Genomic DNA, 15042 nt, shown 5'->3' with positions numbered 1-15042 from the left:
GCCGAAATGATAAAATGTTATATAATTTACTTATACAATATTTGTGAGCCTGTGCACAGCTTCCTTCTTAATTTTAGAGTGATTGATTTTCAATGAAAACAATTATTTAGGTGCTGATTTAAATCGTTATGAAACATGGTGATTTAAACCGGGATGATTTAAATCAGTCCACCCTGCTCATGTCCAATTGAGCTCAAAATATTCAAAATATTTTTTCAGATACCTCGTTTGCACTGGCTCATCATTATGTTTTCCTATTTTGTTTTGCACGTTGTACACAGGTTAGCCGGCACACACAACCAGATCCCCATGTTTTTTTTGTTGTTTTGTTTGTGTGTGTTTATTTTATTTTTTTCTCGTGAAACAATCGGTTGATTAAGTTAGGGTGTTCCACTCCTGGATTGATTGATTGATTTGCGGAAAGTTTAAGGAAAAGTGGGTTAAGATTCCCTTTCCACCAATTCATCTTATCCCCTGACTCATTTTCCTTTGTTGCAATTTTACTGTATCTACTTTACTGCGTTGTACTACCTCACTTGGACTATGAAGCTACGAACTACTCGCTCATGTGAGGCTCGAGAGCTGAACCTCGAAGGCTTCACAGGTTCAAGCGACTAGTTCATAGTTAATACGTCTGCTGAGGACATCATTGGAGTAAAAAGGCTGCAATTAGCCTTATGAAGCCTTTAGTTGTAATTTAGTTTAGTAACTAGCCTTATTAGTTGCAATTAGCCTTAAACGTGGAACGTTTACCTTTTTCTTCTGATGTTTTTTTTTTTATTTGCTGCGCGCTACTTAATTCGACGATAACACTCGACATCTTAGATTTCAGTTAAATTAGCACGTCCGGTGAGTACATTGAAATCGAGAAGGAGGACTACCTAAACCTGAAGGCAGTACCACTGTAAGATCACATCAAATCATGTCGCTTACACGCCTCATGCATAGATGGAATGATTATCAATATTATCATGTAAGCTCTGCATAATACCGCGGAAGCAGTATCACTAGCAGGCAAAAAGTAAAAAAAAAGTACAGTAAAAATAGAAAAGGGAGCGCCCCGATAAATCAGCAAGAAAAAAAAAGAAAAGGAGAAAAGAGATATCGGGTTTTCCTTTTCCACGCCCGTACAGTTAGCCGTAACAGAGGCGGAAGTAAAATTTTGTGAAACTCTGCTCTATTGATAATGTTATTGCATGACGTCGATCAAAAGATATTACGTTCCTTGGCGTTGCATACCAGCATGAACTTCATCTCGAGCGCAGCTGTGTCCTACCTTTTATTTGTTTTCTATGCACGCGGCACAGAGGTTCTGTTGTGATACTGCATGCATGCGCAGAAAACCTGGGTTCTCCGTCAAGACTGACATGGACGGCAAAACGAGAATGATTTTCAATTTCTCCCGTTTTGCAAGATAATTGTTGATGAATTCTCAACGGTCTCCATACATTGCTGATGTCGCAGTTGGCACCTTTGAAGAAGGGAGTACTAGTTGGCTTAAAACGAGGAATTGAAATACAAATTCACAGCGGAGGAAAAACTGCTTCTCACGTGCAGCACTATCTTGCTTCACACTAACTCGTGCACTATCATTTTACTCTGTCTATGCTGTAGGCTATGCAGGTAAGTAAAATTCACAAAGAATGCATTCACTAAAGAAAAGGCTGAAAGGTATAGCTGTTCAAATGAGCGTGCAACGGCTTGCTCTGGTCGATGCCTGAATCTGTACTTTGTGACAAAGAAACAAAAACCCAGATAACGAGAAATACAGACGAAACGCACACGTTTTCGCCCCCGTGTGTTTCGCCTTCAGTTCTCATCATTTCGAGTTTTTATATTCGTTGTAATCATGCACGAGCTTTCCCGCGTCCTTGCCCTTACGCCGTCTGTACCCTGTACCCATCCCTGTGCTCTGTTGTAAGCGTTTGCTGGGTACGTAAATACTACCGCCGGGCCTGTCCCTGTAACCAAGAAAGAAGAAAAAAAAAACAAGAATGTCAAGAAGGAATGACACGTGTAGCTAAGTATACACAAATGTTCACGCCAATGCAAAAACGACACTTTCATGTAAAATCTGTCTCACTTATAATTGCACCAGTTCGTTCCGAATCATGAAACGAAATCTCACAGACGAAAACACACGCATGTCCAATCGGCGTTACATGCTATTCTCATTTCGTTGGAGATGAGCTGTATACAGACAGAAACATGCGCGGACGGGATTGTCTGTGAAGAAATACCTGCACCTGGTGTCACAGGTGTTCGCTACACTTTTGTGGCGGCAATGTCCTTGGCTCAGGCCTCGCACGGACCAATTTGATACGTGAGGGCAATATCTCCGGGAAGTCCTTTCTGGAAAAAGAAAGCTTTGCTTCCTGCCTTTGGCGTCACTGGATGAGCATCCTATTCTTGCAAAGCCGGAAGTAGCGAGTAAAGCACGTGACTTGTGGTAGCTCCACAAAGAGCTGTTCCACTGGCAGCCGTCAGCGACTTACGCCAATGAGGTGGTCATACACAACGTTGTTTAGCCATTGCTCATAATAAATATTTCGGTCATAAATCACGGACGACGTAATGAATGAATCGCCCGTTCCTTTTGTGTTGGTGTCAAAGTATAAATGCATCTTTCATTCCGCGAGGAATTTTTTTTTGCACTTTAGTGTCCTTTTAAAGTAAGACAGGAACATCGCGCGACTCCGTACCATGACCCATGGTACGTAGTCACGTGATGTGCTCATGGTCCATGAGCTTGGCGAACTCCTCACGACGAGTAATCTATTTGTTCAGTTGTACTACTGGTTAAGGTACCTTACTGATTAAGCGAGTGGCATTTTTCTTTTCTTTTATATATTTTCAATTACTTGGTATTGTGCGCATGACAAAGAAAGACGTTCAGCACTTGATTCAAATGCAAAATGGAAGCTAAAGGGGTTGTGACACTTTGATATATGTGGTTATTACATCATGCACACATTGTGTTGCACACAAGAGTACTGAGGAAAAAGAATGATTTTTTACGTGGCGTACTTGGCGAGGTATAAACACTACAACACGCGTACTCGTCAAGCTCTGGGCAGTCCCGTTGGTAGTCGCATAAGCATGTGACTTCTCTCGCACTTCCTCACTGGCGGAGACGCCTGCGGTGACGTCACAGCCGCATGGGTTTCGGGATTAGCGGCGCCGGTTTTCTACGTGTCTATTACCCCATTTGCTGTAAAACTTGGAATACAAGCTCACATCGATGGAAATAATTGACATTTATCCGGAATAACTTGAAACAGGAATGTTTCCAGCACGCCACTAATGCTCGCCACAAAAGCAGCAGACATGTGCATCATGGGTAGTTTTGATTCGGTTAAAACAACCCCTTCGGATTTTTTGCATAATGGTGGTCCTCACCAATAAAGTTTTCATTCGACACAAAAATAGTCAACGGTCGAGTCATCGTCGACCGATGGAACGAATCAATTCAACGCTGTAACTGTCAAGTACATTCGCTCTTTTACGCGAGGTTTAACCAATGTTTATAAAAGACAGGGCGGCCATAGATTTGAATGAGCCGTCTGCATAATTGCGCGCTCTGCTGTAATCACGATTAACCTCATTGCTGCACCTTGAGGCGCACCTACTGACCTCTATGTGCGCCATGAGGCACACCTGCGGAATCTACGGTATCAACGGTTCGTATTCCGTCCGCGCGGCAACACAGCACAACAGGGAGCAGCGACGTCACGCACTCCCTCCGTTGTTATTGTCCCTACAAATCCCAACCAACTTATTGTTGTGCGTGCAGGTACTGTGAAATAATGGTCCCGTACGCCACCGCTATTTAAAGCACGTCCACGCATCAGTAATTCGTAGCCCCGCGGCCTTGTGCTCGCTCAACACGTATAAATTTATGATAACTTAAATGCGACGTATGTATCACAAAGAGAGCAAAAAAAAAAAAAAAGTGTGCTTCCGCGAGGGTCATGCTGACGTCATGATTGCATGCGACTAAACAGCTCCAGCAGCATCAGATGTGCAGATGTCGTATACACCAATGCAAGCTATAGTTCCCTTTCGGAGATTTTAGGAGAAATCTTTCGAGGAGCAGTATTGCTAGCAATACTTGGAGACATGCACAAGGACAGACACAAAGGGACAAGACGAGACAACAAAACATAATGTTTGCGCACAGGGTTGTAAGGTGAAGGAGATGACTCAACCCTGCTGGTGTCTGATTTTGCGTTTGGAAAAAGTTCAAACGAACGCAAATATTAGCGCGCGATAATAATAAGAGCCCGCGAGTTAGCTACGGGATCCTTGGTTTATCTCGTAACGCAAACACCAGGATGTTGTTTGGTGTAGATTTTGGGACTCGAAGGAGGGTACGGCGTCCATAAGATACCACCTCTGCCGTTGCGTGACTCCCGATATGAGCACGGCACGAACTTTCTGTACTCTGAGCTCTGCGTATATGCTGCTGCGGCGCACGTCAATCATTTCCACATGATAGGACTTTCCTCTCTGAGGTCAACCCTGCCTGGAAATTCCTACCCACATGCATCGTTACTTGCACTATAGTGCATAGACACACAAATGCATGGGATCATGATGGGGCTTTCAGAGATCCGTCGCCAGACCGGTGCGTGGAGCGCAAGAACTCCGCAAGAAGACGAAGGCCGCGCATCTGGTGGGAAGCGTCCGACCACGGTCCAAGAATCTTCGCGAGGTTGAACGGCCGTTTGTCAATACGTTGCATAGGAACTTCCATGAGTGCACGCTCCTGGTGATATTGCCCACAAGCCAGGATGATGTGGCAGAGATCGCCGTGCACTCCACAAGTGGGGCAGAAGGAAGACGTGGTGTACTATAGTGCAAGTAAAGATGTGGTGCACTAAAAGTCAGCAGGGAGCACACAATCCCGCGCTCCACCGTTTTTTATGAAGCCATATTAAATGTGGGTGTCCTGTGCAAACCCTTCGTATACCATTAGAGGGGGTCTATCTCTCCACGCGGAATTGATCCACGGTTACCTTGACACCAACGCAAAAGGAACGGGATTCATCGGTTGAGTCGTTCGTGATTGATCAGCGAAAGAAACCGCAATTCACGCTTTCCCTTTCCCTCTCCTTCTCAAGAAGGCCAACAATACGGAGCGCGCTCTCATTGGTCTCCGCAAACGATTTGTCCAATCATCGTGGGAGATCGCTTGAGGAGTCCAATCCGAGGTCTCTCCGCTTGTCGGGCTTCTTAAGAAGGAAAGGGAAAGTCTCATAAATCACGAACGACGCAACGGATGAATCCCGTTCCTTTTGTGTTGGTGTCGAGATAACGGAATCTTTCATTATGAGGCGATAAATTTTTGCACTTTAATGCCTTTTAATGGGATTGTGGCACTTGGCCCCCTACTTGTGTCGGATAAATGTGAAAGACAATTACCTACTTGCATGGATGTGAACCTGCATTGTAAGATTAACAGGGGCAAGAGGGGAGCGTAGAAAATCGGCCCAGTGGACACCGAAACTCCTCGGGCTCTTGTGTTCGTTTATTCTACATTCTGGCGCGACTCGCCAGTCGGGAATAACGTATGAGAGTCACCGCACGTCATCGACTCCAGCGACCCGCATCGCGAGGAGCACCTTGAGCAGCTCAAAATAGTCGTGTTCACCCTCAGAACTGCATCTCGAGTGCTGAAGGAGGACCTGGTAATATATTCTTATTAGGTTGAAGTATGAAAACAAGTTTTACCAACGTATGTTGTATTTCTGGCGGATAAATACAGGGAGAAACAGAGGCACCTGCAATGCCGTTCTTAGGCATGCCCACTTTGCATGAAAACGATCACTCCAATCACTCCAACTGATTGCTGTTTTGCCCACACCTGCAGACGAGCCGCTGCCTACAGCGCCGCCGCAAGCCGTGACGTCACACGCGAAAATTGGTCTATGTTAACTCTCGTATTTTAGAACGGGAGCCGCACCACGGTCATGACGTCACGAGAGCCACTTTGCGGTATTTTTACCCACCAGGAGGCGTCTCTCTCGAGTTGCTCCAGTCCAATGAACGAACGCACTATCTGACATCGCGGCCAGCACCCCTGCCAATGAGGCGCTCGCGAGCGAGGTCACGTGCTTTCGAGAACCAATGCAAATTGGCCGAGGATCTCGCTCCTCTGACGTGAGAACCTACACCCGGAAGTTAGTTCAACTGATTTTATCCCGCCAAGTACGGCACTTAGATAAATAACAAATTTTTCCCTACTCCTGCGTGTAGTACAACGCGTGCACGATGCAGTTAACCACATACATATCAAAGCGTTGAACCCAGAAAAACAGAAAATTAAACAGAACAGAAAATTGTAGTATACAGATATTTCCTCCGGTGGGCGCCTAACGATCACCATTCCACTTAGTGCCTATTTCCTCGTATATTTTTAGTAGTCTATATAGTTAATGAACGTGATCAGCAACACGTGCATGGACAGTGATTTGCCAATATCCAATGCAACGAAGCTGGATGTTCTTCGTAGCCATTTCTGTTCCCTTCAAACGACATCTGACAGATCCTGCGGCGCGACAGCGACAACAACGAAATCACTCATTGTTTGCCAGGCTAACAATGACTTCCCAGATACCGTTGCCATGACGACCAGTCGACGATTCAGCGCAATCAAAGCCCACTGTTCTTTAGCTTCTATTTCCTCCCTCACGTCGGACTGCGATAAGGAGTCAGTAGACAATGCACAGTGCAGGAACAAACGCAAAGATCTCGGCCTGCGTAATCTAGGAAATCACAGAAATTTTTCACGGTGACTAAAATATTCTTTCAGAACGGGCTGCTTATGGACTGAATGGTGCGAAATGAAATGCAACACCAATGCAAAGGTGTTGGCGGCAGACCCCTGTTTCCTGGCACAGATGTCGTGTCTGAGTCTGTTCTTGTTGTAGGAAAATTTATTAAACGACAATACGCGCTATGACTTAATGACAGACACTCATATATCTATTTGGAACCACATATTATGTACAATCACTGTTCGATCTTCACCACGAAACCTGTCTAAATGGAACAATACCCATGGGCTATTAGTGATATGTCTTCAACAACAAATAAGTAATGATGATGAAGTGGGATGTTTCGCCGCTGAGGCGGCACCCTATCCCATTGCTTGAGAGGGAGAAGATGGGTGATATCTTCAAAGGTAGCAGTTACATTTTTTTCTTCCTTTTTAAATTTTAGATTCAATTCAGTACTGTGCTTGTTAGAATTGGGGTAACGGTATGCATGTCTCCTCCCTCGGGTTCACGGTTGTAACAATGACGGAACAATGTCAGTTGTGACAACGCGGTAGCGGGAGCAGGGGCGGATTCAGGGAAGATCCTCGGGGGGGGGGGGGGGGGGGGGGTCGCCATGTAAGACAGCGAGCAGCTGCGCTTTCATTTCACACCAGAACTTTATTTATGATGTACATGTTGCGAAGCTTAGCAAGCTGCAGAGGAATGCCACCGTGCGGCGTGTGCGGAAAACGGAGCGTGCGGCAGGAAAAGCTGCCGGAATGGGGGGTAGAGGTATGTTTCCCCCCACCCCACCCCGGATCCGCCCCTGAGCGGGAGGACCTCTATATTCCCGCTTGCGAAATTCCCGATCCCGAAATTCACGGTCTCGAAACAAGGAGAGTCAAGGAGAATGCTGGATTGCTTCGTGAGATACGCCGTGTTTGAAAATCCGATGTCAGTATTTAAAAACTCAAATTCACGGGTTTTCGATGTCTGTCCAAGCCGTTTTAACGAACGAAAGTCAAATTTTAGAGACCGTTAGGCTTAGCAGAGCAGCCTGTTGGTTAGTTTATTGTTAGGTCAGTCCAAGTTCGGTATTTGCATTTTGATGTCCAGGTTAGTCGAAGATCGCTGTTGGCAATTTCCCGCGCGAGACTATGTATTGTCAGATAACATTTATTTCCAGTGGTTTCTTTCGCTACGGGGATACGCGCCTGCGGTGACTGGACGTAATTACACACGCGCTGTGCAATAGTGAGATCATCTGCGCGTGACAGCCGCGACTCTCTTGCGCTCTACGACAGCTCAAAAAACAGCTCCAATACACCCAACACGAATGCAAGTAGGCGGATGAAAGTGGGCGGAGGCAAACGCTAATTTAGAATCTATGAAGCAGACTTATATATACATATTTTTCATGAAAGTATGCTATATACACCGTGCTCAGAGTGCCACGTCCTGCCATTCATTGCGTGATAGCAAACGGTGCACAGCAACGGGGGAGGAATAAAGCGAAACGGAAACATGATAACGATAAACATTATTCGTTGCTCTACGTCCCGTGACAGCTATCATTATGAGCGATGTCACCGTAGTCGGTCCGTGCAGTGGTTTAGTTTTACCCACCTCGGGGTTCTTTTACAAACACTGAAATCTCAACACGGTACAACGTGTTTTGCGTCCCTCACGAGAAAACACAAACATGTGTGCCACAAATGTCCGCAGAAACATTCGCGAGCTTCATAGAAAAATCAACCCAAAAGCGACCCGCAGAGTAGCGCCATCTTTCGACAACGTCGAACACTTACGCACCGGCATAGTGTTTGACTTCTGTTGGCGCGCATCAAACAGATCCATGCCGTGCATAACGATAAGCTTCGACTGTCTTCGACGTGCAACCGTAGAGGGCGCAGTGCATTCAGGTGTTCTGAGTTGTTTCAGAAGTTGTTCGAATGGTTCAGGTCAGTGGAGAAATGGTAGAGGGGTGAACACATATCATTATTTTTTTAGACGTCCCCGTCATTGCCTGTCGTGGATTTGCGCAGGGCCTTCATATCACGGGGAGGGGGCCATGGGCGTACCGCAAGGGGGGGGGGGGCTTCGCCCCTCCCGGAACTCCAAGGTGACGTGTGAAAATAGTGCACTCTCTCGTCATGGGTCGTAATGATCATTCGCAGATGACGCAAGATGAACCCCTGAACACCCGCAAGAGAGGGGGGGGGGAGGGGGATGCACGAATTGCCTCCCTGAAAGCACTTTGCCCCCCCCCCCCTGGAAGAAATCATGGGAACGCCAATGGGGGGGGGGGGTGGAATTCCATAGGGGCCGCTTGATACCCGTTTCTGCTGGTTTTTCGGGCTCTCTTCCCCCCTTTCTGGCAGGTCTTTTTTTTTGTGTGTGTGTGTGTCATCAGATCTTTGTGGGGTCGGACAGGGGGGGGGGTGCTTCGAAAATTTCTCACTGTTATGACGTTGCCCGTTGACGAGAGGGTGGGGGTGGACAAAAGCGATGAAGCTGGATACGCTCACGTGGGTAGCCGCAGACATGCAAAGCCATTACACAACAAGTATAACTAAGAATTTCATTGCTCAAAGACGGTTTTCTTTCAAAAGCGTTTTCAAAAAACGGTTTTCTTTTCAAGCGTCAAACGACAGGCAATAAATAGAAAAGCCGCAACAGACCCTGACCTCATGTCAACAGGGCCTGCGATTGAAATTACGGGCCCCGGGTCTCCTGTTGTTAGCAACCGTCGGGCCGTGGGTCAGCGGGCCCCTAAGAGGCCCGGGCCCCGGGGCTCCATCACGGCTGATCCCCCTCTCGCTGGCCCTCTAAGTCATGAGAAACCACGGTACCGATGTGGCTTCTTCAGGCCGTGAACTGTGCAATGAAAAATGGCCAAGCAACCTACGTTCCTGCCCCCTTTCCGATGTTGCTTCTGTCGATCTTGCACCGCTCCAGCCTCGGCTCACAGCTCAGGCCTTGAGTCCCAGCCCGGCAGACGACTACAGTGGCGGTACTACAGTATTTCTGGAGGTTTCGTCCCAAGGGGTATACCCATACGTTTCGGAGCTACTGATGTAATGGTGAGCCAAGACGGTGTAGTCGAAGGAACATGTATATTCGTTCGGCTCTTATCGAATACTGACTAATCGAGAACTGCACACCAGCTAGAAGAGCACCCTCTGTGTTAACCTTGCTGACAAAGTGGAGGTCACCAGTATTTCAAAGGTGAACAAGTGTTGGGCTCTGACAGCGCTTTCACGACTAGGAATGTCGATGTCACTTCCTCATTTGTTATACGAAGAGCCTCGTGATCTCTACGGTATACGTCGAGCAGTCTCATTCTTACTTTTTTTTTTTTGCCGTCAGTCCTGACAATGCCCACTCGTGCGTGGACAGCAACGGCGAGCTATTTGCCCCCCCCCCCCCCCCCCCCCGAGCAGTGGCTGGGCCTTGTGCAAAGATCCCTCTTTGTTTTTTTCTTTTTGTTTGCCTTTATTTTTATTTTTTTTTCCTTCCTGGGAATAGCAAGCCGCCATAGCGGTGGCTAACCTTTCCCTCTTAATTTTTTTAATGTCATAAACATATCCCCCCCCTCTAACCTACCCCCACCACCCCCACCACCATCCACAGTGCACATCGGTTCCATTCATCCTGAACTTACATCACCTCTCAAACCCTTGACCTTTCATCCCTTTCTGGCTATAATGGTGACGATACCTACTCGCATGTGGCCAACAACGGCAAGCCTATTTCGCCCCCCCCCCCCTCACACGAACACACACCTACACCGAGCAGTGGTTGGGCTTTGCCTAGGTAGCGCGTAATACCCACTCGCGTACTTTGTGAGGGTGCAGTGAGTCTTTGCAGGGGCGAACATCTCTGTCGGTCGCGCACCCGCCATTTTGACTCCATCGTTGCTGGCGACATGCCTAGCTGCTGTGTTTCGCTATGCTCGAAACACTCCACGTGAGGCTGGAAACTGCATGTAGCGTTTCCAGCTCACCACAGCCTTGGCAGACAAAAGTTAATCGGGCTAAACGGGAAACAAATATAGCGCTGATACATAAAGTATATTCTACTCTAGTGCTTGTCCTGAGGGGGCGTTCACACGGGCCAACTTTCTGCACCAACTCGGACCAACTTTGGAGTTGGTGGCAGTCGGCCGACATCACCAATCATGACCAACTCGAGTTGCTGGGAATCGGTCGCCGAGCGAAAACTTCGGAGAGTTGGTGGTGGTCTAACCAATCAACGTGAGGAGCATTGCCATGCGACCCTCGACAGCGTCAAGCGATTTCGTTCCTGTCGTACCGCCTGGCATGGGTTCAAATCCTACAAGGGTACCTGAGAATCCTACTTTTTATTTTTTTGGTTACTAGCGCATATAAACATATCAAAGACATTTTTTGGAGATACTGGTGATATTCTGGCGAAATAAAATGACTTCGCTTTCATTAATGACAGTTAAAAAAAAGTCACCAGCGGTTGGATTTGAACCCATACACCCCGATTGCCATAAGGTTGGTTGTGGGCGGAGCTGACGAGTTGGTACGTGTAAACGTGGAGACGGTACCGTCTTGAAGTTGGTCCAAAGACGTTGCTTCGAGTTGGTCTGAGTTGGTGCTGAAAATCGGCCCGTGTGAACGCCAGCTGAGTCAACCGTTTACGGCGCACGAATAGCTGTCAGTGAAGCGGAGGCTGCTGGAACTTGTTTATGTGATCGTCAAATGGACTTTTTTCACGACTGCTTATGCGCATGCGCTGCGGCGCCGATGACCTCGGGTGCGCCGGACAAGCTCATCTCCGTGTCCAATAGATGGCGCTGGATGGGGACGACAGAAGTGGGGTCCAGTGGGGACACCACGCGAGCGGCACGTACTCGTCAGTCCCACTCGAAGACCGGTTTTGGTCCTTTGTGCTACCCACGTGGGTTTGTTTTGGCGCGCGCCGACGGTGGTTCACTGGATAGCCGCTAGGATATGACGCGTATGTGAAAAAGGCCATTATTTTTCAGTAGCTTCTGTTAGTACGACCTTGTTCAGAACCCGGTTAGTTCCGCGGAAGGAATCGCGTGTCATCTGGTCGAAGGTGAAAACTCTATACGCGGACGCAACGCCGCCTGGTGCCCAAGGTCTACACAAGCAATGAGCATCTTTCAAAATGATCCTCTAGCAACAAAGGTAGAGATCATAGAACAAACATGTCGTCGCCTTATAGAACATGCGCGTGTACTACTGTGATAACTATAGAACCTTCCTCCGTACTTTACGCACACACACGTTCTTCCTCCTGGAACGCGTCGTCACGCTTCGCCAACGTTGATACACGAGAGAGTGTGACGTAACGTACAAATAGGATTATCTTTGATATGTGTTGGATAATCGCATGACTGCTGGTGGAAGCACCATATATTCATCGAGAAAAATACTGCGAACACAAGGCGAAGACAAGAACGATTTTTTTTCTGTCTCTCATAAACTCACACCCAGAGGTAACATGCGTAGGCTACAGTACAGAATAAGTATACAATTTAAAATAATCATTTAAACGAGTAGTGCAAGCCTCCTTCCTCGTAGCATTTTTGTTCTTGGCTGCGGCGGTATGCGTGACAAATATCATGCACAAAAATGATTATTGGAGTCACCCAGTAGCACGCGACACGTGCAGCATGTCGCCACACAGGGCTGACACACCGTACGCTAGCTTACATGTAAGTCTACTCCAATTACAGTAGCACGCGTGCAAAACTTGTAGCGCCATATATGTTGTGCATATTAGGGAGCCTACGGGAATCGCATATGATGACCTAGGTAACGCCATATCGTCTGTGAATTACCCTTCTGTATAATTTCATGGCGTGACTCCGTGACGCACGTGGAAAAGCCAATCAGGTGGTTCGTGACGTGACGTCAACCGACCCCGACGAAGCATCCGGATGGTATGTGGGGTCAGCACCGCTATATCCGTATTAGAATTTTCAGTGGCAAATAAGATCAGGGCTGAGTAGTGCTTCCAATGTTTCGCCGCTCTACGCACTGCTGATTTCCAGGGAGTTTTCGTAAATTCGACTGGCGGTGTGATAAAATACCGTGTGATAGATTACTTAGGATTTAGAGCACTTCTGACTCCAATTTCCTTCATCCCTTACATCTGCTTCGACTTTGCAGTACTTTGTAGAATAGTCGGTCGTTTGATGGTGCAAGCATAATTTCCATCACGCTAAGTAATGTCTCAAAACTTTGCATGCTGAGATGACACCCGCAGGCTAGAGTACGAATGTAACGTAACAACATAATAATCAATCAAAACTCTCCCGAAATTCGCAATACATGCCGTTTTCACCCCTTCCGGTTTGGTGCCAAAACGACATCCGGTTTCACAGCAAACACGCTCTGCGCCAACCACTGTGCCGATTGATACAGTTATCGCTTCTGATTTGAGGAGAGAGAGGGTCGTATACGCCTTTTTGTGGCAATTCAAATTGCCACGAAAAGGCGTACGCCTCTCGTTGTCAACAAATCAGGAAAGCGAAAGATATAATTCTGCATGGCGGCTGGTTCCGAGCCTCCTTAGTCGCGGAAGGACCGGAAGTCTTCCTGGCGCCGAAAGTTGTCGCGGGGGCTTGTTTATGTTTACCCGAGAATGTCGTGTATATTTTACCTCACAACACGACAGTAATAAAGGACACCCAAGAAATGTTTTTCTCCAGGGACAGATCTACGCCCCACGCAGACCTATATCAAGTTAAACAATCTATCCGCGTGTTTTCCTTCACAAACAGCTCAGGTACGGGCGAATCTTGTCCAGCAGCCTCTCCATGGTTATTGTTTACGTTCCATTGCTTATCTCTGCACTTTTCGTGACGTGAACGCATGCAATGCGTGTAGTCATCGTTATCCAGCATGCCCGGTTGGCGAAGAAGAAAGCTGCATAATGTAAAGCCCCCACCTCTCAGAAAATATATTCCACATAGAGCGAATTTTCATTTCGTGTGCGGAGAAATGATATGTGAAGAGCGTCATGCATCACAGTGTCCCCCTGACGGACATGTCACAGCCAAGGTCGGCGCGTCTCTCGTATTGTTCGCTGGGACTTTTTTTTTTTTTTCGTACACGTGAAATAAACGGGAAAACAACTAGTGAAAGATGAAAGTCACTGAAAAGGTTAGCCAGCTGTGCACTCTTAAAAATGAACTTCACCGCATAGCACGCTCCTAGCCAACCATTATCTCGAATGATATCGTTATCTGCCCTGATTTGTTGAAAACGGGGGGCGTACGCCATTTCTGTGACACTTATGCTGTTCATAATTGTCACAGAAAAGGCGTACGCCCCCTGTTTTCAACAAATCAGGGCAGATAACGATATCATTCGAGATAATGGTTGGCTAGGAGCGTGCTATGCGGTGAAGTTCATTTTTAAGAGTGTGGGACTCGAACCCACATCTTCTGGATTACCGGTCCAGGGCTCTACCAATTGAGCTAATCTAACACGCCTTCTCAGCGACTTCCAGGGTGCGTCGTCTGAAGGGACAAACCAGTCACTCTCTCTCACTCATCCTCCTTTCACTCTTACATTTTTCACTGAACATGAACTTCACATGAACTTCACCGCATAGCACGCTCCTAGCCAACCATCATCTCGAATGATATCGTTATCTGCCCTGATTTGTTGAAAACGGGAGGCGTACGCCTTTTCTGTGACACTTATGCTGTTCATAATTGTCACAGAAAAGGCGTACGCCTCCCATTTTCAACAAATCAGGGCAGATAACGATATCATTTGAGATGATGGTTGGCTAGGAGCGTGCTATGCGGTGAAGTTCATTTTTAAGAGTGTAGGCTGTGCTCTCTGATGTTTTCCCTAGGTTTTCTGGCAGACTTTCCAGACGAATGCCGGCACAGTTCCCCTTGAAGTCGGCCCGGGACGCATATTAACGCCCCTGTCCCCCACTCCTTCCTGCTGTCATCTCCTCATCTGTCCACGTCTGCATACGGCAGTCATCCACACTTGCTTCGCGGTGCTAACACGGAATCAAGTAAAAAAGAACACGGAATCAAGTAAAAAAGAACACGCAATGCGGGTGTATAGTGTAGAACGCGCTAAGTTCGCAACGCTGCATAAATGAAGCGCAGTATATAGGCACTCTAGCAATTCTTTCCTACAGTCTTGAATAAAACAAACGCTAGCATTAAAGACCTAAAGTTCACACACCAACCATCACCTGGCTCATTTGCTAACAGCTAACAACCCATGAATTCAGAGTAATTGTCTAAGTT

Source organism: Ornithodoros turicata, chromosome 1, assembly GCF_037126465.1.
Source record: "Ornithodoros turicata isolate Travis chromosome 1, ASM3712646v1, whole genome shotgun sequence".
Classification (NCBI taxonomy): Eukaryota; Metazoa; Arthropoda; class Arachnida; order Ixodida; family Argasidae; genus Ornithodoros; species Ornithodoros turicata.
Note: the sequence above shows the minus strand (reverse complement) of the source record.